We start from the raw sequence: 25,744 nt of genomic DNA on the forward strand, positions 1-25,744 counted from the left end.
ATCCAGGAAGGGTAAATGTCAGTATGGGAGACAGATTTCCCAAAAAGACTGCCATGAACAGTGCCTGTTTTGCCTTGGTGCCTCGCATGACCATACAACCTGTTCCGTCTGTCAGGCCTCTGTACCTAAAACCCTTCATAGTAGACTCTCTTCTTTGGTGCATTGTCTTGAAAACCAGCAGCTTAAGCTTCTTGCAAAGGACACAATGGAGGGAACTTCCCAATCTGAGGGACAGCTGTCAGTGAAGAAGAAGGCCAAGAAGCCTAGGCTAGAATCTTCTGCTATTCAGCTTTTGCTGGACATCTCTCCAAAGATGAGTGAATGCCTGGAGTTTCACCCGGCTTTTTCAGTGGATTCCTCTGCCACGACAGGGTTGGAGGTCGGTGGAATCAGACTTTAAGCAAATCCATGGAGGCATTGCAGATGTCTGCTTCGGATGATCAGGGGGAACCATGGCTGATTATCTCTGAGGGGTTTAGGGGTGTTCTTCAAATATTATTTAGGGGTGTTCTTCAAATATTAGTAAGAGAAGAAGTTCCTACTCCCATTATTGAATGCTATCCTGGGTCAGAGTCTTCCAAATTTCATAAGGCAGACATCCCATTGAAGAAAAAGCAAAAGGCTAATCATATTCCAGAGAGTGAATGGCAATTCTTCACTCAGGGTTTCTTTAGTGCTTTGATGGCACTGAAACCTCCTCAGGGAGTTTCTGTTCCAGCCCCATCTTGGTCCTCTACTCCCCTAAAAAGAGAACAGGATTCCTCAGAGGAGGAGCTGGATTCAGATGAGGAATCCCTTGCTTACTCTTCTCCAATTCCCTCGCCTTTGGATCATAGGAAGAAGAATCTACCAGTTCTGATACTCCATTTGAAAAGATTTCTTTTGGGGACACAATCTCCAGGATGATGCAATTCTTTAAATGAGATTGTGCTCAGGTTTCTGAAGCACATAAAAAAGTATTATGAGTTGCTGTAGATGGATTCTCCTAAACCTTCTACTGCTCCTCCTGTTTTGACTTCCAGTGTTTCTAAGGCTCAAGACTCTCAGACCCTGCTCCTAAGAAAACTGCTAGATTCTATAGGGTGCCTGAGCACTGTAAATTTATTGTACAAATGTCCTTCTGCTGGCCTCTTTGTGGTATCTGTAGCTTCTGACAAGCCCTCTCAGTTGCTTCCTTCTCCCAAGTTACTGTCCTCTGATAAAGATGGCAGGACCATGAAAAGGCTATGCAAGAAGGTTTATACTTCTGCTACTTTGGCTTTTAGGAGTGTTAATTATCAGACCCATATGTCCAGGTATTTATTGGCTCTACTACCCCAGGCCTGCCAGGTTATTTCTGATCTTCCAAACTCTGAGGGTAAAACTTCTGCCCTTTCCTTGTTAGGGACTTTCTCCCAAGTGACTTATCATTCCACCATGTGTAGTTATGATGTAACAGATGCTTCTTTTAGGGCTGCTGCTTTTGGGTCAGTAATGAGGTGGTATTCCTGGCTTCATCTTCAACCATTGCCTGATGATATGAAGGCTAAGTTGATGGATGCCCCTCTTGATAACAACTCTTGTTTGGTGAAGCTGCTGCTGATATGTTTACGTCCCTTCAGGATAAGGGCACGGCTTTACAGGAATTTGAATGTGTTTGTTTCTCCTGCGCCTAAATTTCAGAGAAATTACCCCAATAAACCAGCCTTTGTTCACAGGCAATCTATCCCTCCTCCTAAGGATATAAAGGGTGGCAAGCGTGCTCATCCTCCTAAGGCTAGTGAGATCTCTTGTTCCTAAGAAGTCTCCTTTTCCAGATAAACCAGGTGCTGTCTGACTATCCTAATCTTCCCAGCCACTTTCCTCTTTCTCTTTGCCTCTCTCTTTCTCTCTTCCTGTTTGGCTACAGATTACTTAGGATTTCTGGGTCCTGTCCATTATTTTCCAGAGGTATTTCATGATTTGAAAATTCCTTCCCCCTTTTGTGGGTATTCCTCAGCTCCCTCAGGAACAACTCTCTTTCTTTCCAGAGATGCCTTGGGACCTTTTAACTGACAATACTGTTCAAGAGGTGCCTGTGTCCCGACTCCCAAAGGGGGAGGGGGTTTTACTCTAGGAAGTTTCTAGTACCCAGAAAAGAGGTTACAATGAGACCAATTCTTGATCTGTCTTTCTCTCATCTAAACACTTTTCTGAAGGTGCCCTCCTTTCAGTTGTTGCCCCTTCAGACTTTGTTCCCTCCTTTGCTTCCTCAGGCTTATATGGTGTCTCTGGATCTCAAGGATGCTTATCTCCATATCCTGATCCAGGTCCTTTTCACAAAGTTTTTATGTTTCTCTGTTGCTTCCTGGCATTTTCAGTTGTCTGCTTTGTCCTTTGGCCTTTCTACTGCCCCAAGGGTGTTCACCAAATGCTCACTCCTGTGATTGCTTTTGCAGGCTTCAGGGGATCCAAGTTTTTCTTTACTTTGATGACCTCCTATTTCATGCATTCTCTCCAGAGATCCTGTTCCAAAATCTTCATTTTGCCATTTCCCTTCTGCAAAACCTGGGGTTCACAATAAACTTCAAAAAGTCTTTTCTGACCCCTTCTCAAGACCATGTTTTTCCTGGGGTGCAGGGTCCTGATGGTGCCTATGCTGGTATCCCTACCTCCTCCAAAGGCCTTAACACTTATTTCCTTCTTTCAAACTCTTCACTCTCTGGCTTCTATTACACCCAGGGAGTTTTGAGAGCTCTGGTATTCATGGCATCCACCATCCCAATACCTCCTCTGGCCAAACTGCACATCAGAAAGTTTCAGTGGTTTCTGAAGTCAGTTTGGGTTCAACATGTGCATCCCCTAGAATTTGTAGATGTTCTTCATGTTTCACTGTTGCAGTCATTACATTTGGGTTATCTGCCTGCAGGTAGCCCTCAGTCAACCTGAATACCAGAGTCTTGGATTCCTGCTTCGGATGCTGTCTCTTCTTCCATGACGTTAGGTCGTCATGGATATAAAACATGCAGCTGATGCCATTACATCAGTCTTTCTTGCCGAGCGGTGTCCAAAGCAGAAGCAGTTCACAAATGCCGGTCGGCCGACTCCTGAAATTTTAGGTAGGTACCCCTCTGAGAAAGGCTGTAGAGGTAGATGCAGTCCTGGTGGAATGTGATCTTATCCCCTGTGGGGTAGGTTTTCCATAGTGCTTATAGCAGAAATGAATGCAATTGGCTATCCATTTAGAAATGGTTTGCTTTGAAATGGCCTTCCCCTCTGCCCCTGTAGCAAAGCCAACTAGCAGCTGTTCAGATTTTCTGAGAGACTTAGTCCTGTCCAAATAAAATCTAAGTTGTCTGTGCATGTCCAAAGAGTGCAGAATTCATTCTCCTTTGTTTTATGGATTAGGGAAAAAAGGTAGGCAAATGAATGGACTGATTTAGGGCCACACTAGACACCACCTTGGGCATAAAGGAAGGATTGGTCTTGAGGGAAACCCTGTCTGCATGGAAGATAATGAAGGGCTCCACTGCCATGAGGGCCTGTAATTCAGACACTCTTCTTGCTGAAGTGATGGCTAGAAGGAAGGCTGTTTTCCAAGAGAGGAATTTCAACTCTGCAGTTGCAGCTGGTTCAAATGGAGGGAGAGTGAGCTTTTCCAATACAAAGTTAAGGTCCCAGGCTGGAGTAGGGGCTCGCCTCGGGGATCTTACATTTTTTGCCCCTCTAAGGAACTGCTTTAACAAGGGGTGAGAGAAGAGGGGAGGTTCAGTATTATAATGTGCTGAAATTGCAGAGGCATGAATTTTAATTGACGAGAAGGATAAGCCCTTGTGGAGCATTGCAGTTAAGTACTGAAAAATATGAGGTAAACTGGGCAATATAGTGCCCATCCCCTGGGTCTGGCTCCAGGAACAGTATCTTTTCCACTTTTCAGCATAGGATTTTCTAGTACTAGGTCTCCTTGCTTCCAGAATGACCTCTAGCACCTGCTTACTGAGAGATGCTATTGGAGAGCTCAAGGAATTATCCCGGCTGCCAGCTTCAGGGTTTGAAGCTGAGGGTGCAGAATCTGGCCCTCCTGCTGTGACAGCAGGGAAGGTGTCTAGGTAGGGGCCATGGATCCAGCTGTATCATGTTATGCAAGAGGGGGTAGCAGTGCTGGTGAGGCCAGTCTGGTGCAATAAGAATTGTCCTTGGTTTGTCCTGTTTGATCTTTAGCATAACCTTCGAGGGGAGAGGCAGAGGGGAAAAGGCATAAGCCAAGATGCTTTCCCAGGTAAAGAACAGGGCATCCACTTTCCAAGCTTGACTGTGGTGAGTCCTTGTGCAGAATTTGTCCAATTAGTAGTTCTCAGGGGAGGCAAACAGGTCTATCTCTGGAGTCCCCCATTTGTTCCTCAAGAGGTTGAATATTTTTGGTTCCAGTTTCCATTCGTGTGGGTCCATGAGATATCTGCTTAGGTCGTCTGCCAGTGAATTTAACTTGCCTGGCAGGAATTGAGCTTGCAGGTGCACTTGGTAGCTCAAGGCTCTGTTCTTCAGAGCCATGGCTAGTCTGCAGAGATGGTACGAGTGGGTTCACCTCTGCTTGTTTATGTACCACATAACTGCGGTGTTGTCTGTCTTTACCAATAATTGTCCTGGAAGTATGTGGTCCTTGAAGGCTGTCAGGGAATTCTGTACAGCTAACATTTCTTTTTGGTTGATATGCAGGTGCATCTGACTCGGGTTACATTTGCGCTGAATGCACCACCCTGCCAAGTGAGCCCCCCATGCATGGTCTGATACGTCTGCAGTCAGGGTTTGGGTGGCATGGGGCAGATTGAAAGAGAGCCCCTTGTTGAGGTGGGAGGCCTCTGCCCACCAAAGGAACTCTGTCTTTATACAAGGAATGATAGGAATCACTGATTCCAGATCCTGAGAATGTTGACACCATAGGCTTTTTAGATACGATTGAAGTTTCCTCATATGCAGTCTTGCATTTGGAATTAGTAGAATGCAAGAGGCCATGAACCCCAGAGCTTGCAGGATTTTCCTTGCAGATAGCTGGGTCTTTCTGGCCAGTAGTTTGAAGTAGGCTGTCAAATAAACTTGTTTCTCTGGCATGAGGTAAGCCATCTGGGAAGTTGTGTTCAAGCTTGCTCCCAGGAATACAATCTGTTGGCAGGGTACTAGATGAGATTTCTTTTTGTTTATGGTGTATCCCAATGAGGTTAGAAGTTTCTTTACAAATTCCAGATGTTTTAATAGCATGTCCTGGCTTTCTGCCTGAATCAGACAATTGCCCAGGTATGGGTATATTTGAATATTTCTCTGCCTGCAAAAAGCAATGGCTGGAGCTAGACACTTTGTGAATACCCTGGACACAGTAGATAAGCCAAAGGGAAGTGCAGAGAACTGATAGTGCACGGGCCTGCTCTGAAGCGTAGGGATTTCCTGCAAGATTCCCTTACTGGAATGTGCAGGTAAGCTTCCTTTAAGTCTAAGGTTGCCAACCAGGCATCTTTGCCTAGCATAGGAAGCAGCTGCTGAAGTGTTAGCATTTTGAATTTTGGGATTACCAAAAAGGTGTTTAGAATAGAGAGGTCCAGGATAGGATGCCAGGAGCTGTCTTTTCTGGGTACTAGGAAAATTCTTGAGTAAAAGCCTTGTCCCCTTTCTTCTGCTGGGACAGGCTGAATAGCCCTGATACTTGGAAGAGATAGAACCTGCTGTTGGGCCTCTGCCCACTGATTTGGGGGTAGGTCTGACCAACTGTTTGGGGTTGGTAAGGTTTGGAAGTGGAATCTGTATCCTTGGAAAACTGTATTTAAAACCCATTTGTCCTGGGTAATGAGTGCCCAGTTTTTTGCATGCAGGGCGAGCTTTCCTCCTAAGGGAGCAGGCAGTTGAACAGGGCTTGGAAGGCTTAAGGTTAAGTCATTGTGACATTTTTCCATAGGGGGGTTTCTTACTACTTCCAGCTTTGGAAGTGGGAGCCTCCCACTGCTTAGGCCTGTGTGTAGCCTGAGACTGAAGCCTAGGTGGTCTGCTGTTCCTGGGTTTGGGCTGAGAAGGCCTGGAAGAGACTGGAAAGGACCAATTCTTAGACGGCCAATGCCTACTAAATCTGTGAGGCTGTACTTGCAGGAAATCTTTAACAGTTTGCATAGATTTAGCTTTTTCCTCCATCTTTTTAAGGACTTCTTCTGCTTTGTTGCCAAACAGGTGGTCTTGGTTTAAGGGAGCATCCAGTAATTTAGCTTTAACATGATCCTGCATGTTTTGCTCCTTAAGCCAAGCATGCCTTCTAAGTACAGACCCAGTGACAGCAGCCCTGCAAGATGCTTCTAAAGAATCAAAACCACATTGCAGAGTATGTTTACCAGCTTGTTCAGCGGAATGCATTAAATCCTGTAATTCTTCATATTCAGCAGAGTCAGGAATCAACATCATTTTCTGTTTAAGTAGTCCCATAATATGCTGATACTTTAACATATGAAATTGGCAATTTAAGGCCCTAATGGCCAAAGTAGCAGAGGTATATACCTTCTTACCCCATCTGTCCAAGGCCCTGGAATCTCAATCAGAGGGGGTGGGGTTTTTGGCAGTAGTAGCCTTAATGCCTTTTGGTCCTTGGGAAATGGTCTCTGGATCGCAGTAGGATTCTTGAAGAGGAACTTGTGAGAGTCAGGTACTCTGTAATACCTGTCAGGTTTTCTGGGAGCTGGAGGTAAAGTGTCTGGGGCAGGTTAGATTTCAAAAAGGCATCATCTACAATGTCCAGAACTAGAGGGATAGCTAAAGGCCTGTTTTGAGGGAGGAGTAAGAATTCCCTAAGCCTCTTTTTGGAGTCAGAGTATTCTTGGCTTTCCCAGTGGAAATGCTCCCTAAGAGTGTGCAAGGTTTCACCAAAAGAAAAATCTTCTAGAGGGGAAGCAGAGGAAATGAAATCCTCTGCATCAGAATCCTCATAGGTAGATAAGGGCAAATCCTGGTAATCGGAAGAAACAGAAATTTCAGAATCCTGATCAGAAGAATCAAAAGGAAAATCAGTTCTAGGTCTCTTAGAGGGGGAAGGCTGGCTTCTCCTAATTAAAGTAATAAGGTCTTCAGCCATTCTAAGCATTTGTTTTTTAGGCATATGGGCCTGACCATACAGTTTGTACGTCAGTTTTCTAGGTGTAGGTCGAGTTTTAGGCCTTGATGAAGAAGATGGCGTCGGTTTGAAATGCAAGTCTGCAGGCCTGAATACACCCTCAGAAGCTGGTGCCTTATGTTTTATACCCCTGATGACCTGACGTCATGGAAGAAGAGACAGCATCCGATGCAGGAATCCAAGACTCTGGTATTCAGGCCAACTGAGGGCTACCTGCAGGCAGATAACCCAAATGTAATGACTGCAACAGTGAATACACTCGAACATTTACATTTATGGTAAGTGTACACAACTGTACTTTCCTCTTCTACCTTGTCTCAAGAAGGAGCTTCGTTGGTGGATCCAGCAGTTGTCTCTAAATTCAGGGCTTTCTTTTCACACCCCCTCTTCCTCTCAAGAGCTGTTCACAGAAGCTTCAGACATGGGATGGGGAGCAGTTTTTGGCTTTCTAAAGATGTAGAGGGTGTGGTCACCTCTTCAACAGAAAGAACGCATCACTGTCAAACACATGAGAGATCTTCTGCTGGTGCTTCAGGCTTTCCATCTTCTTTTCTCCCTGGTACCCCTCAAGGTATTTACAGACAATACTACAGTGATGTGGCATGGAAACAAATAGGGGGAAACAAAATCTTATCTTCCTTGCTGGTTGATACTCCTAATGTAGGATCTTGCTAACCAGCATCAAGTAACTCTTCAGGCAATGTACATTTCCTTCAGGTCAAAACCTTGTGGCAGATACTCTGAGTATGTCCTTAACTCAATCCCACAAATGGATGCTTCACAGGGATGTGTTTGTGGACATTGTACGCCTGTGGAGTACTCTGGTTTGGAAGTTGGATGCCCTCTCTTTTTCTTGGAAGGGGATTTTGTTTACTCTTTCCCTCCCCTTCCCCATTATAAACGTCCTGTTCAAAATTCAACAGAATGCTTCCAAAATCTTGGTGACTCCCTTTTGGCCAAGACAGCATTGGTTCCCTCTTCTTCTGCATTTAGCCAAGGGCAGTCATCACACGTTACTTCACAGGGTAGATCTATTCACACAGAACAAGGTATTTCTCATCCATCCCCACTTGTCCACTCCTCAACTGACACTGTGGATGATAGGATTTTGATTACACATTGACAGCTTTTTTCTGAGGACATGCTTAGGGTCCTGCAGGGGGACAGGAAACCTAACACTAGATGTCTGTCATATTACCTGGATCTACTTTTGGTGGATGTTCCTTTAGTTCTCTCCTATCTGTGTGAATTACTCAATGCTGGATTGGCATATTCTTCTGTTAAGGCCCACTTATCAGCTATCTTTGCTTGTCTGCCTTTATCTCCTTCTTTAGCTTAGAGATTTGAGGCTAAACAATTCCTTAAAGGCATCCTTCTTATTAGGCCTCTCAGGAAGCCTGTTCCTCCTCCCAGGATCTTAACTTTGTTTTGGAAAAATAGACTCAGGCTCCTTTAGAGCCTGCAGCTTCAGCTTCCTTGCAACATTGCTCTTGGAAGACTGAACTTCTGTTAGCCCTTACTTCTGCCAGACTAGTGTCTGAGCTTCAAGCCCTTATGGCTTGTCCTCCTTTTATGATGTTTCATAAGGACAGGGTCCTTGCTTACTAATCCTTATTTTATGCCAAAGGTGGTGAATGAGCTGTCCCTTAATCAGTCTATTCAATTGCCCACTTTTTGAGAAGGTGCTGCATACATTGGATATGCATAGACATCTCAGGTTTTATTTGGATAAGACTAAGATTATTAGGAAATCAGATCAGCTCTTTGTTTTCTTTCATCCTAGGTTCTTAGAATTAGCTGTATCCAAGCAAACTATTTCTTCTTGGGTCTCAAAAGTTATTTCTTTTTGTTATTCCTTTCATGATACAAACCTTCCTTATTCTGTTAAGGCTCATTCTACTAGAGCTGTGGCTTCTTCTGGTGCTTTTTTCAAGGATTTGGATATTAACTCTATTCTTGAAGCAGGAACCTAGACTTCTGTGCATACATTTACCAAGCACTGCAAGCTGGATGAAATCTCTAGAGCTAGAGCTGATTTTGCTAGGGTGATCCTTCATGGTTTCCTAGAGAGCTCTGCTGGTCCTTCCTTCTCCCAAGTTTCTTCCTGAGCTTTGGCACTCTCCCCAGTGTAATGAATCCTGTAACAGTGACATGGAAGGACATAGTACAATTTTGTAAAATCTTACCATAATAGTAGATTTCCTTTTCTTTACTGTTGCAGTATTCTATCCTTCCCACCTCTCCCTGGTCCATTGGTCTTCTGGATATACTGGTTACCTCTTTTTTCTTTGGACTGCATTCCTACTGGGGCTCTCAGTTCTGAGGATGGTAGGTCTGGACATCACCTTTATGCCCTATGTTATGCGAGGATCATAAGTATGATGTATGGCATACCTTAAAACAACCTAAGGCTTTGGTATACTGGACAGATGTTGGACCACCCTTGGCAGTGTCTCCATAATGTAATGAATACTGCAACAGTGAAGAGAAGAACATCTACTGTTACAGTAAGATTTTACATAACTGTACTATTTTTTTCAGCTCTGACAGATATAGTAGATGTTTGCAACTTTAGGGTGCTGTGTAGAAACCCAGAGTATATGTTAGAGCCCTGTAGAACTCACATCCCCTACACCTCAGCCATAATGTGACATGGATGGGGAACCTATGATAGCATGCCAAAGTATGTTTTCCTTTCTTTGGAGTTTATTTAAAAGTTAGACTGATGTGCTAAACTGATAGAAGTATTCCTGTTGTTGGAGCTGACCTAGCTCCTTTGCAAAAAGTCAGTGAGTTGTGTGACATGCTGCAAAATAAGGTTGGACTTTAATGACAGCTTTATTAGACTGCTCACTGAAGGTGAGGCTTCAGTCAAGGTATACCACTACTTAGATATTTAATAAGATTTATCCTTTCAGTATTACACTGTTCATTTATTCTTATGGACTAGGCATCCTTAAGGACAGCTAGTTTGTTATGTATTGAAAATATAATAATTTTCTGTTTTTAATATTCATCTTCAGACACAGATCTACTAATGACATCAGGCCTGTTTAAGTGACCAGCAGAGAAAATGAAGTCAAGACCCTCATGGGATTTCCAAAGTATCAGGTCGTCAGCATAACATCCTACATCCCATGTAATTTCATAAGGATAACTAAGGACATTTATAAAGAGTGAAACAAGGAAGGGTTCTGCTCCAGAACTCAGAGGTCTACCTTTATTCACTGAATGTATCAAGGAAAATGTCTTATCTATAATGACCCAAAAGGATCTCTCTTTGACATTTACTAACTTATTTCCAGTTTGGTAACTGGCTGAATGAGCTGTTCCAAAGACCATTTTCAGTCATGATACCAGTCCATAAGGCAAAAATACTGAGAAGTTTGCCTTGACAGTTGCTCTACAGATATACACTTGTCTGGATTGTACATTTTGAATAAGTGCAGTTGGTTATATGAGCATAAATCACAGTGAGAGCTGAAAACTTGAACATAATTCACATTAACTTGATGGAACAGAAATTACATTAATATTAATCAAATTTGCATCAAATTAACATATACTAAAATAAGAGTTGGACAGGAAATCATATTAACAAAAATGTACAAAATTAGACATGATTTATCAATACTTGCATGAACTATACATTTTATGAGCAATGTATTATATACATAATATGCAATATTGGTTAAACTTCATTCAGCAGTTCAGCACATGTTATAATGAGATACTGTATATACATTATATTACAGCGATGGTTGCACTTCATTCAGCAGTTCAGCATATGTTATAATATGATACTGTATATACATCATATTACAGCATGGGTTACACTTCATTCAGCAGTTCTGCACATGTTATAATATGATACTGTATATACATCATAATACAGCATTGGCTAAACTTCATTCAGCCATTCTACACATGTTATAATATGATACTGTATATACATCATATTACAGCTTTGGTTAAAGTTCATTCAGCAGTTCAGCACATGTTATAATATGATACTGTATATACATTATATTACAGCGTTGGTTACACTTCATTCAGCAGTTCAGCACATGTTATAATATGATACTGTATATACATCATATTACAGCACTGGTTACACTTCATTCAGCAGATCTGCACATGTTATAATAAAATACTGTATATACATTATATTACAGCATTTACACTTCATTCAGCAGTTCTGCATATGTTATGATACTGTATATACATCATATTACAGCATTGGTTACACTTCATTCAGCAGTTCTGCACATGTTATAATATGACAATGTATACACATCATATTACAGTATTGATAACACTTCATTCAGCAGTTCTGCACATATATTATAATATGATACTGTATATACATCATATTACAGAGTTGGTTACACTTCATTCACCAGTTCTGCATATGTTATAATATGATATATACATCATATTACAGCGTTGGTTACACTTCATTCAGCAGTTCAGCAGATATTATAACATGATACTGTATATACATCATATTACAGCATCGGTTACACTTCATTCAACAGTTCAGCACATATTATAATATAATATATACATCATATTACAGCATTGGTTACACTTCATTCAGCAGTTCAGCACATGTTATAATATGATACTGTATAAACATCATATTACAGCATTGGTTACACTTCATTCAGCAATTCTACATGCTATAATATGATATATACATCATATTACAGCATTGGTTACACTTCAGCAGTTCTGCACGTTCTAATATGATACTGTATATACATCATATTACAGCATTGGTTACACTTCATTCAGCAGTTCTTCATGTTATAAAATGATACATACATCATATTACAGCATTGGTTACATGTCATTCAGCAGTTCAGCACATTTTATAATATAATATATGCATCATATTGCAGCGTTGGCTACACTTCATTCAGCAGTTCTGCAATTTACAATATGATACTGTATATACATCAAATTGCAGCATTGCTTACACTTTATTCAACAGTTCTGCACATCTATTATAATATGATACTGTATATACATCATATTACAGCATTGGTTACACTTCATTCAGCAGTTCTGCACATCTATTATAATATGATACTGTATATACATCATATTACAGCATTGGTTAACCTTCATTCAGCAGTTCTGCACGTTATAATATGATATATACATCATATTACAGCACTGGTTACACTTCATTCAGCAGTTCTGCACATGTTATAATATGATACAGTATATACATCATATTACAGCATTGGTTGCACTTCATTCAGCAGTTCAGCACATGTTATAATGAGATACTGTATATACATCATATTACAACGTTGGTTACACTTCATTCAGCAGTTCAGCATATTATAATATGATATATACATCATATTACAGCGTTGGTTAAACTTCATTCAGCAGTTCAGCACATGTTATAATATGATACTGTATATACATCATATTACAGCATTGGTTACACTTCATTCAGCAGTTCTGCACATGTTATAATATGATACTGTATGTACATCATGTTACAGCATTGGTTACACTTCATTCAGCAGTTATGCACATCTTATAATATGATATATACATCATATTACATCGTTGGTTATACTTCATTCAGACATTCTGCACATGTTATAATATGATACTGTATATACATCATATTACAGCACTGGTTACACTTCATTCAGCAGTTCTGCACATGTTATAATATGATATATACATCGTATTACAGCGTTGGTTAAACTTCATTCAGCAGTTCAGCACATGTTATAATATGATACTGTATATACATCATATTACAGCATTGGTTACACTTCATTCAGCAGTTATGCACATGTTAGAATATGATACTGTATGTACATCATGTTACAGCATTTTTTACACTTCATTCAGCAGTTATGCACATCTTATAATATGATATATACATCATATTACATCGTTGGTTACACTTCATTCAGACATTCTGCACATGTTATAATATGATACTGTATATACATCATATTACAGCACTGGTTACACTTCATTCAGCAGTTCTGCACATGTTATAATATGATATATACATCGTATTACAGCGTTGGTTAAACTTCATTCAGCAGTTCAGCACATGTTATAATATGATACTGTATATACATCATATTACAGCATTGGTTACACTTCATTCAGCAGTTCTGCACATGTTATAATATGATACTGTATGTACATCATGTTACAGCATTGGTTACACTTCATTCAGCAGTTCAGCACATTATAATATGATATATACATCATATTACAGCATTGGTTACACTTCATTCAGCAGTTCTGCACATGTTATATATGATACTGTATATACATCATATTACAGCATTGGTTACTCTTCATTCAGCAGTTCTGCACGTTATAATATGATATATACATCATATTACAGCGTTGGTTAAACTTCATTCAGCAGTTCAGCACATGTTATAATATGATACTGTATATACATCATATTACAGCATTGGTTACACTTCATTCAGCAGTTCAGCACATGTTATATTATGATACTGTATATACATCATAATTACAGCATCGGTTATACTTCATTCACCAGGTCTGCACATGTTATATATGATAATGTATATACATCATATTACAGTGTTGGTTACACTTCATTCATCAGTTCTGCACATGTTATATATGATACTGTATATACATCATATTACAGCATTGGTTACACTTCATTCAGCAGTTCTGCACATGTTATAATATGATATATACATCATATTACAGCGCTGGTTAAACTTCATTCAGCAGTTCAGCACATGTTATAATATGATACTGTATATACATCATATTACAGCATTGGTTACACTTCATTCAGCAGTTCAGCACATGTTATATTATGATACTGTATATACATCATAATTACAGCATTGGTTATACTTCATTCACCAGGTCTGAACATGTTATATATGATACTGTATATACATCATATTACAGTGTTGGTTACACTTCATTCATCAGTTCTGCACATGTTATACTATGATATATACATCATATTACAGCGCTGGTTACACTTCATTCAGTAGTTCAGCACATGTTATAATATGATATATACATCATATTACAATGTTGGTTACACTTCATTCAGCAGTTCTGCACATGTTATAATATGATTACATCATATTACAGCATTGGTTACACATCATTCAGCAGTTCTACATATGTTAAAATATGATACTGTATATACATTATATTACAGCATTGGTTGCACTTCATTCAGCAGTTCTGCACATGTTATAATATGATACTGTATATACATCTTATTACAGCGTTGGTCACACTTCATTCAGCAGTTCAGCACATCTTATAGTATGATATATACATCATATTACAGAGTTGGTTACACTTCATTCAGCTGTTCTGCACATGTTATAATATGATACTGTATATACATCACATTACAGCATTGGTTACACTTCATTCAGCAGTTCTGCACATGTTATAATATGATATACACATCATATTACAGTGTTGGTTAAACTTCATTCAGGAGTTCAGCACATGTTACAATATGATACTGTTTATACATCATATTACAGCGTTGGTTACACATCATTCAGCAGTTCAGCATATATTATAATATGATACTGTATATACATCATATTACAGCTTTGCTTACACTTCATTCAGCACTTCAGCACATATACTATGATACTGTTTATACATCATATTACAGCATTTATGCTTCATTCAGCAGTTCTGCACATGTTATAATATGATAACTGCATCATATTACAGTGCTGGTTAAACTTCATTCAGCAGTTCTGCACATGTTATAGTATGATACTGTATATACATCATATTACAGTTTTGGTTACACTTCATTCAGCAGTTCAGCATGTTATATTTTGATATATACATCATATTACAGCATTGGTTACACTTCATTCAGCCGTTCTGCACGTTATAATATGATACTGTATGTACATCATATTACAGCGTTGGTTACACTTCATTCAGCAGTTCAGTACATCTTATTATATGATATATACATCATATTACAGCATTGGTTATACTTCATGCAGCAGTTCTGCCCTTGTTATGATATATTCATCATATTGCAGCGTTGGTTAAACTTCATTCAACAATTCAACACATGTTATAATATGATTCTGTATATACATCATATTACAGTGTTGGTTACACTTCATTCAGCACTTCAGCACATGTTATAAAATGATACTGTATATACGGGTCTATATCAGATCATCGAAATGGCGCATTATCAAATTCCATAACGTTGATCTGCAAAATCCGAACCCTAACAATATCGACACCTCAAAACAGAGAATTTTTTTCCAAGGGAAAAAATTCACTGTTCCGAGAAACATACACACACCACAAGCACACAAAAGCAGCAATCCACAGACATACATTTGAAAGTTACATCTAACCCTACACTACACTGCACATACACTACTATCTGTCCACTTACCTTAACCCAGACCCTAACCCTATGGTCCATCACTATCGCACACTCACCTCACCCATGCCCTAACCCTAGCTCACTTAACCCACCCCTAACCCCAAATTCTCACTTTTGCACACTCACCTCACCCGCACCCTAACCCTAACTCACTTAATCCTCCCCTAACTCCAAATTCTCACTATCATGCACTAACCCATGCCCTAACCCAAACTCACTTAACCCACCCCTAACCCCAAATTCTGTCACAATCGCGCACTTACCTGACCCGCATCCTAACCCAAATGTCTGCACAATCACACACTTACCTTAACCCAACCCGTAACTTTCCACTGCATTGCTGAAAAGGGGGAGCCACAACAATGGTCAACCAAATTCGGTTTTGTGCAGCTTCACTGTTTTCAGCGTGGTTCTCCTATTCAATTCTTGGCTGGAGAGCCTTCAGTGTGGAGTCTGCATGTCCTCCCCATGGTTGAGTGACGTTAAAGACATGCAGATATGTGCATGCGTGAATGAGTGTGCCTTCTTTGAAGGTTGGGTGTCGGGCTGGCAATTCAGCACTGTAAAAATCCACTGCCAACCATTAGTGGACCGGAGTTCCACTGTGGCGGCCCCTAACCGGGAAAAGCCAAAAGACTTTCAGTTCTGTTGTGAAGTCTTCTTTGAAATGTTTTTTTTTTCTCTTTCTTCAGTAAGTTTTGGTGAGAAACATTACTTCTTCCTCATCTGTTGAAGCCACAGAGCTTTGCTCTTACTGATGTACATAAGCACTGGGAAGTTGGTTAGTTTGCTTGAGTGAAATGAATTCCCATAATACAAGGTTTTCAACTGTTGGTTTTGTTTTTAGCATGCCACATGTTTCTTCATATTTTGGGGGGAAATATGATTGGTAAACTGCAACAGACAGTACTCTACTTACTATATCTTTCATCTTACTTTAGCTAATTTGCTATCTGTTTATCAATGTTAAGAGCTAGTATTTAGAAAAGTTGAACAGCATTCAAAAGATGAGTAACCATGTTGGAACTAGACCACACTTCTCAACCATTACAAATTCCTCAGCATTTACTTGCTTTCTGGTCAAAATAATGGGGTGCCATGAATTCCCAAGTGGCCCCATTAATTCCTGTATTTTTTTTTAATTTTTTTGAGTTGTTGCTGATGTCATTGCATGCATGGTGTGCATGATGACTTCAGTTTCATGATGAGACTGACAGCCATAGGGCTCTTCAGACTGCGTCTGTTAATTTTTACCTTTTTTTTTTTTTTTTTTTTTTTTAAAGTATGTACATTCAGTCATACTGTACACATTAACGTTCGCAGCAGCAGGCTTATAGGCAGCCCCACAACAGTACATATTGAGCGGAGCAGAGGTCAGGAGCTGTAAAAGGTGTAAAGCTGTTTTTTATATTTAATTAGTAAAGTTAAGTCAAACTATTTACTTCTGCCAGTGTGTCAGTGAAGCCAAGAAAGAGCAAGGCAAGTGCTGCAAAGGGCAAGACAGTTCTAGACAAGTTGCATGTACTTCAGAGCTGGAGTCCACTCCCGAGTCTTGGATCGGTCGGCCCAGCATCTGCTTCTACTCCAAGATGGAATCCCAGACCCTGACCCCAGAGAGATCCAGACCCAGGATCAAGACACTCGGAATGAGAAAATTTCTCTCTGGCAGCTCAACCTCCAGTTTCTCCTACTCCATATAAAAATACAAAATAAAAATAGAAAATGGCTAACGGAAACACATATGACTAGTAGTCCTAGATTGGGAGGGACATGTTTCCAGGATTATATTTTTACTACATTCAACCCTGCTGTGCCTGAATAGGACTTTGTACCCCCTTCCCCATGGATTTCACATTCCTCTAGTTTCAGCATGTACAGTACTTACAAAAATAAATCAGACATTTCTCATTAAGAAGTTTCTTTTGGCAGAATCCAAGGTATTGTTTACACAACAGGACACATTTTTACATTTCAGTGTGTAAGATACATTTTTTTGTTGGTATCACATTATTTACTACATATTCATCAGTTGTGGAACATCTTGTACCTGTACCTCTTAATTTACTGAGAAAAACAAAATAATATCCTTGTCACAGTATAGCTGTGATGCCATATGTGACTGGATGAAAAATCATTAGCAATCCAGAAATTTTAATTTCAAGACAATATGTGGCTGTTACAGTTATTAGAAATAAAGTTTCCTACAGCAGAACATCCTGACAGGACTACTGACTTACTCCTGTCAGAAAAAAAAATACTGGAAGATGTCCTTTTCTGGTCTTTATTCTGTGGGATAGTGTTAAAAGCACCCAACCTGTATTACATTTGATCTTTATTTTTGTTTTGGGGAGCTGCTGGTTAAACAATTTGTTTTTTAGTATTATATAACTCTTGTTCTACCTTCAGCCTTTTTGCACATGCATTTTTAGAATAATGTTTACTTCTAGCAAAGTGTATTTTTATTACTATTGTTTTACAAATATGTCTATTTTAGAATCAAACAAGAATTTGGGGGGAATTCAATAAAGCCATTTTCCTTGTAGGCAGAGAGGCATGGATCTAACATGGAATTGGTAGCCATGCAATCCAGTAAACAAAGCAGAGGGGCGTGCACAAACATGCAGGCACAGAAGTGTCTGTGGCATGTAAATCACCTCATAAGCAGGTGAAATACATGCAAATGAGGGTGTTTTGTGATCCAGGAAGCAGCTAGGTATCCGTGCAGAACCCGTGCTGGTGTCAGAAGTGTACACAGAAAATAACCATGTACAGAAATGTAAACATTGAACAGAGGCTGTAAAAGCCCATTTAGAAGGTCATGGTAGGCACAGATATGTGCAAAACTATGCCATGTGAGTCCAAAAAACTAATGAAAAATAGTATAAAATAATATTTTAATACCTATATTACATTTGCGCTGCACACAGCAACACACAAACATGCAATTATGCAAAAAAAATTAAAATGTTTAAAAACTGAAAATAAGACGTATATGTGAATAATGCATTATAGCGCCCTGCATGCAGTATGTACAATGGCAGATGTCAGTGGTTGCTAAGGAGGCAGGCCCTGAAATAGTGAAGTATCCAGGTTATGTGCAAGGATCTGTATGCAAATGAGCTGGGGTTACTGAATAGCAAAAATGGACGACTGTTTCTGCACATAAAACCCATGTAGCCCCAGAACCATGTTGGTGTCAGAAGAACATGTAGATGACATAAAAAGGGTGTGTGTCACTATAAGTATAAGTGGACTGGAGCTGAAAGGCACTTGTTTGTGTGCAGCTCAGCTCACCTAAGCAGGGGGTGTGTCTAGTGCTGCTAAGCTTTGTTTAGCTGCGGGGCACATGTTTTAGTTGGTTTCAGCACTGCATTATGTGCAGAGTGGGGCATTTAAACACTGCATTGCGCTATGTTTGCATGGTGCACTGCAAAAAAGGTTGAGCAGACTTCTGAGCAGTGTTTATAATCCTAAATGACTGGCATGCGCACCCTGGAATGAACTGATCCCATCTAACCCACAATCACATATAGCCAATCCAATCATACATCATAGTCAGCCAATCAACTATAGCAACACTCCACACAAACTGAATCTAACTATACACCATAGGTGGAACATGACCGATATTAGGTCACACAGGAATGCACTGCTGCACAGACTTGGGAATTTTAAATGAATTGTATTCATACACCCTAATGTATCTGCTGCATCTGTATGTGCTAAAGGTTGAGGTCAGTGCTGATGCTGGTGCTGACAATTGCGAGGCTGTTGTTGGACTGAGAAGGTTTCCATGTGTGCTGTAATGGGAAGAGGCTACATGCCTGAAGATGACAAAGAGTGCCACTGAGAAGGAGAAGAATGTTCAGGCTGGAGCCTCAGCTCAGTCCAGACCGCATACCCATCGTGCTACAAACACTTGTACGTGAACCTCACCATACTACAAGAACTACCCCTCAAAGACCAACAAAGGAAAAATGGGGCTGTATACAGGCATCTGCATCCATTTCATACTAGGCATTCAAGCTTTAATCTGGCTTCATGCAGGCAGCACAGCCAGTAGGCACCCACAACTGACCCCAAGACTTGTAACAGACCAAACATCTGCCACACACACACACCACACACCCACACTCACCCATAGACTGCACTCATGTACACACACATAAAGTACTGTGGTGCATCACCTGAGTACACACTCACCAAGTACTGGGTGTGTGTACACTCTATCAACTACACTGTTACCACAAGCCTTATCAGGGCATACACTCTACAGTGTGTGAGCTGGAAGCCTTACATCATTACCCACATAGACTGTATGCAATGCCCACCTATGTTAACAGTGTGTTGTTTGCCAGGGGACTATTCATAATGTCTGTGGGATGCTGGTTGATGTATGCTATGCACTGGTGATGAGAGATGCACATCAAATGCATGCACACTTACAAGGATGCCCATATGACACCACATGGAACAATGAACAACATACCCACATGCTGTTGCAGCTAATATCTCACAGCATGCCACATCGAGGAGAATATTCACAGTGCCTGCCAGCCCACATAGAGCATCCAGATAAGTGCCATAGTAGCTCACACATATCTACATATATCTCATGACCAGCAATACACATCAACTATGATGATCACCTCATGGTATTATTACCATACCTCATGTGGGAGAATTTGAGATTGGAGAACAGTGAATTTGAACAGTGGGATAGTTGTCCTGCGGGTCTCGCGATCTCAGAGTTGGAGTGTATGTGTGCAGATGGAGGTTATGTGAGGGCCGAGTTCACAATAGTTCAGAGTTCTTATATATATCAGTTATGTTGAGCATCAAGTCATATGATATGTCCAATTTGTTGATGACGGTCATCTGATATCTGGAAACTACTGGCAGATCCCACAAAATCATATGACACAGGCCCATCCGGGAGTGCAAGGTCACCACACCCACAGAGGAGGAATGGAGGAGCACAGGGGACGTGGTCCCTGTACCCACCTGGCGTGAGTGGGCTCGATGTAGGTGCAGAAGCAGCAATCTGGCCTTATAGCACATGCAAAACTTAGCACTTGTACTCTAAAACTTACAAAGCACATACACTACACAAAGCTTTGTTAACACATTGGATCAACCTGTTTGTACCCACCATGTACCTTGTGGTGTGTGTACTGGCAGGCAGCAGACAGAGTCCCAGCAGCCCTGTACACTATCTCAGCTGCAGGTCAGTGGCTAGTATGAGTCATTGATCTTTGCTGTATAGAGTACTACCATATAGATACATATGGACCTACCTGCTGCATGTATGCAAGGGAATACAGTGGGCTACTGGGCTACTTGTAGAGAACTAAGATATATGGGGAACAGGTCAGGTATGTCCAATGACAGAGAGGCCATCCAGCCATAATATGCAGCAGCGATGCACTAACAATGCAAGGGACCCAAAATGTGAAACCATAAGACAAGGAAATGACTGACAATGGTAGTGTAATGATGACTGTCCCCAACACAGTCATGTTCCACTGCAAACTCAGTTGCAGTAAGTTTTGTATAGCAGTATCAGCAAGCCACACAACAAACAGCACAGCAAACAAAAGTAGTATGCAACAGTCATCCACATGTGTTGTTATATGTCTGTTGATAGTGTCAGGACTTAAACTTCTCACTTCTGTGGCTGGTTGGTGGGCTAGTGTGCTAAGTACATTAGCATGGTTGTTGATGTCATGGTTCAAAAGCTGGCTGCACCTATAATTTTGAGATGAGATACTGCATGGTAGATAGGAGTGAGTACCAAAAAATGAAACTGAAAAAACAGACTCAAAGAAGAAAGAGAGCCAGAGAGAATAGAGGGACAGGCGGGCAGAATATACACATTACACATGCACTGAGTCAAGTGGCTAGGTGCTAGTAGTATAGTAGTGAAAGTCAAAGTAGTAGCAGCAGATACACACAGGGGTGTTGTAATGCTGTTAGTAAAGTAATGCTGTTAGTAAGTCAGTGGGCACCAAAACAAACACAACACAACTGAGGAGAAGAGCAGACATATATATAGCAGTAGTATGGACATCATCCTGTGAAACATGTACAGTCAGAGGTGAGAGGTCTGTAACCCTATGTGAAGTGGTACAGCATGTACCCCAGTCACAGCATGCCTGCAACTACTTAGAGCAGGAAATATGGACAAAGCCATGAATGGCAGTGGGACAAAGGGCCCGCATATAAGGAGAAGGATCAACTAGTGGCCACACAAATGTAGACAGTGCAAAGAATAACAGGTCATCCACTAGCATGGGTTCCCTGCTGTGGATGGAGTCAGTAAATCAACTGTCTCTCATCAGTTCTTAACATCAGTCTATAATGATTTAGTACTGATGTACTAGAAAATCACAATGCTATGTAAAATGTACCAGACATATGATGCAAAACACTGTACAGTCAATTACAATCTATACACACCCTAGGTATGACTCAGATATTATGTGCAGCACACAGCCAGTGAATCCCTTGAACATAATACCAGGAAGGTGCTAAACTGTTGAATCTGGTGCAGCAGCCAATTGGTTGTACCATACCAAATCTTGGACTGGAGTACAGTAAGTCTGGCCTGGAGTCACCTTGTAAGTACTGATGGTCACATTGGGCATGCACCTGCACTTAGCTAATTTCAGCCCATGTCTGATGGCTCATATGCCTAAAGAACTGAGATGTGAATATATCACTGTGCATACAGACAGGTATGTGTATGTATCTGTCTCTCCCTATCCCCCTCAGACATGATTACCCTTTTCTATCAGTATGTGGCATATATATATATATATATATATATATATATATATATATAAATATTTATATATATATAGGTATAACACACACACACACACACACACACACACATATATATATATATATATATATATATATATATATATATATATATATATATACATATATATATTTAGCCACATAAAGGTGTAGAGTGGTGTAGTGCTGCAGCCATTTGTACACCAAATGTAACCAGTGGCACGTGCACGTAGTACTGTAAGCTGTAATGTGTGCTAGGTGGTAGGCAGGGGTTCTAATATCACATCACCCACCATGTGTGTGTGTGTGTGTGTGTGTGTGTGTGTGTGTGTGTGTGTGTGTGTGTGTGTGTGTGTGTGTGTGTGTGTGTATGTACATATTTTCCATACAGCAGTATAGACATCCATATCATACCTATGTCTGTGCAATGGTCAATCATTTTATGGCCCTCTGACTAGCATCCTCCACAACAGTGGCCTCCATGTCAACAGCTGCTGATGTCATTCACCTTAACAGCACTGGCAGACACTCTCAAAACGCATAGCTCCATGGCACATGCAATAAGTACATAGCACTGTAGTATGTACCACTCGATAGGTAAGGTTTTAATCTCATAAAGGGCAAGTGTGTATGTGTGTGTGTGTGTGTGTGTGTGTGTGTGTGTGTGTGTGTGTGTGTGAGTAAATATACCCCTGTGCAGCAGTGTGTCTGTCTTGCCTATTCATGCACAATGGTTAGACATTTTAAGGCCCTGTGAGTAGCTGCTGGTGCTAAATAGCCCATGTCTGTATATGCATAAATGCTATCTGCCACCACCTACATTTATAGGTATGGAATATCCAGGTGACGCGTAGCAAAGGTAGGATGCATTGTCACAGGGTATGCATGTGCAGGGGCAAAGGGGAGGAAGTAGGATGTCAACCCATGGGACAGATTCCCCCTAATAACCCCATCTGTGCTTCACTATGGCCACCATCATCATCAAAGTCTGACGAGAGACTGACATCAGGTTTTGATGGGGAGAAACTCCAACCCCCATGGTCACCTGTGAGGAGGAAGACAAAAATAAGTACACTGCTACCTGCACTATTATGTATGGTGATACACACACACACACACACACACACACACACACACACACACACACACACACACATGTACACACACACAAAGGTGAGCTGCCACAACTGCAGTACACATGCCACATCTTATTTCTGATCCCATGCACAACATACAAGCAGACTGCAACACACAGACACAAGACAGGCCAAGTAAGCCACATGCACTGCAGCTATGTATGGTTAATGTTGCCACTACTATACACCTGTGAGATTAAAGATACGTTGGTGTATGTGATAGACCTACACTTAAAACACAGTGCAATTGTCTTCAGCATACTATTGCTCCCTGCACTGCAGACTGCATGGACCTTCACAAAATTAAGTGCAAATATGTTCCAGATCCTACACATACACTACTGTGATTACAGATACAATGCACTGCAGTTAACCCCTCCGAGACTGAACATTCAAGTAGTGTACTCTGGTTAAGCATATCAGCTGTGTATACAGCAAAATGGCAGCCCTTAACATTGTTTGGGTATATATGAGCCATACAAAATCATTATCACACTCACCAGGTACAGGATGTTGGACTCCAACCACATCTGACATATCTATGGAAAGGTAAGGGAGAGGTATTGTCAGCAATAACAAATGTGGCATTGCTACAGATTAATATGTGTGTATAGCAACATGTACAGTAGGTACTGTGATACTGCCTACATTGCTGACATTCTGAGTATGTGTGCACAGATGTGTGTTACAACCCCCCCCCAATGCAGATTGACCTGACATCCATCTACTACTATGCAGAGACTGCCACAATGACTGATACAGTAGTACAGTGATGCACACAAGAAGCTTACCTAGACACTCCTCTGCTGTGGAGGCTGTGGCACCCACCTCCATGATGTATGGTGTGATGGATGCTTGGGAACTGGTGGCTGATCCCAGGTTCACCAGGAATTCCTCTGTAGCTGAGAGAGGTTCTACTGCTGCAAGCCCTCCATCAGTGGCAGCACGGTCCCTTGCCACAGCAGCATCCCTTTGCTATGCAACATTTACCATGTCCGCCGCCCTGTGACAGACCTGCTCGTAGTTTCTGTCCTATAACCCTGCATGGTTGACTGCTGTGACCAGGTCAGCCCACATTGCAGAATGTTGCTCACTATTGTGGCAAGTCCCGGAGAGCAGAATGACATGATGCAGTCTGAGGCCATCCAGGATCACATAATTTTCCGCAGCTGTAAACAGCGGGTGCTTCTGTCTATATATCCTTTCTGAAAGACAAGGATAGGGGAACACATCACTGGTCCACATATATTGCTCTCCACTATGTACAATATCCACACCTGACCTGCCATATGTACTGCTACCTGGCATTACCACCTCTCCATTGGCTATCAACACAATCTACAATTCACACTACTATATTAGCAACATATTATGTATGTGTGTGCTGTGCTGTATGTGATGAATGTCTATACCCCCACCAATGTTCCCCAGCCTGCTGAATGTCCCCTATCCCCAACATCCATACTACCATGTCAAACAGCCATGTCAAACAGCCACTGGGTATATGTATTTATTATGAGTATATGAGTCCAGCAACAGCAATATGCAACATCCATGTGCTGCAATGACTGTGTAATGTGTGTCTGTCTTTCTCTGTACTTCTCTGTTGGTTTCAGTACACCTGATATGTACTATGTTTTTATATGTGCCTGATATATGTGTGGTCCTTTTGCCAGAAACATGTGGATGTCTGGTTGTCTGTTAAAAATAATAATGTGGATGTTCTGTTAGAATGTGGAAAATCAACACACATAAAACAACAACCAGAAAAAAACACACATTAACATTTGTTAATGTACGTTGTTATACTACATGTTCACTCTGTCAACTCTTACACTGTATGGTTGAGCCTGTGTGTTCACACTACTAATGGCTGTGATCTGCAGTCCTGCTATACCTGCTTGCTGTCAGGTATGGCAGAGCCATAGCTGTCAGCAGATGATGATATACAAGTCACCTCAACAGTGACCACCCCAGAGTACATCAGGGACAGTCAGGACACACAGGTACAATCTGAGATTCATTCCTGTGTGCTGAACTATTCTGACAGTGTATCATGTGATGAATGATATGTGATCACTGTGACTACTCACCCATACCCACTGTCACTCATGTCTAACATGTCTTCATACAGGCATTCATGGCATTAGGACAGGATTGTAGGAGGGAGTGATCTAAGTCACACACAGCAGAAGGAGTTGGCAGAGTTGAAAGCAGCATTGCAACAGCAAAGCAAACACAAAGCATCATTCCCTATGTGCTATT

The sequence above is a fragment of the Protopterus annectens genome, chromosome 10.part0 (genome assembly GCF_019279795.1).
Source record: "Protopterus annectens isolate FY-2018-M chromosome 10.part0, PAN1.0, whole genome shotgun sequence".
Lineage (NCBI taxonomy): Eukaryota > Metazoa > Chordata > Ceratodontiformes > Protopteridae > Protopterus > Protopterus annectens.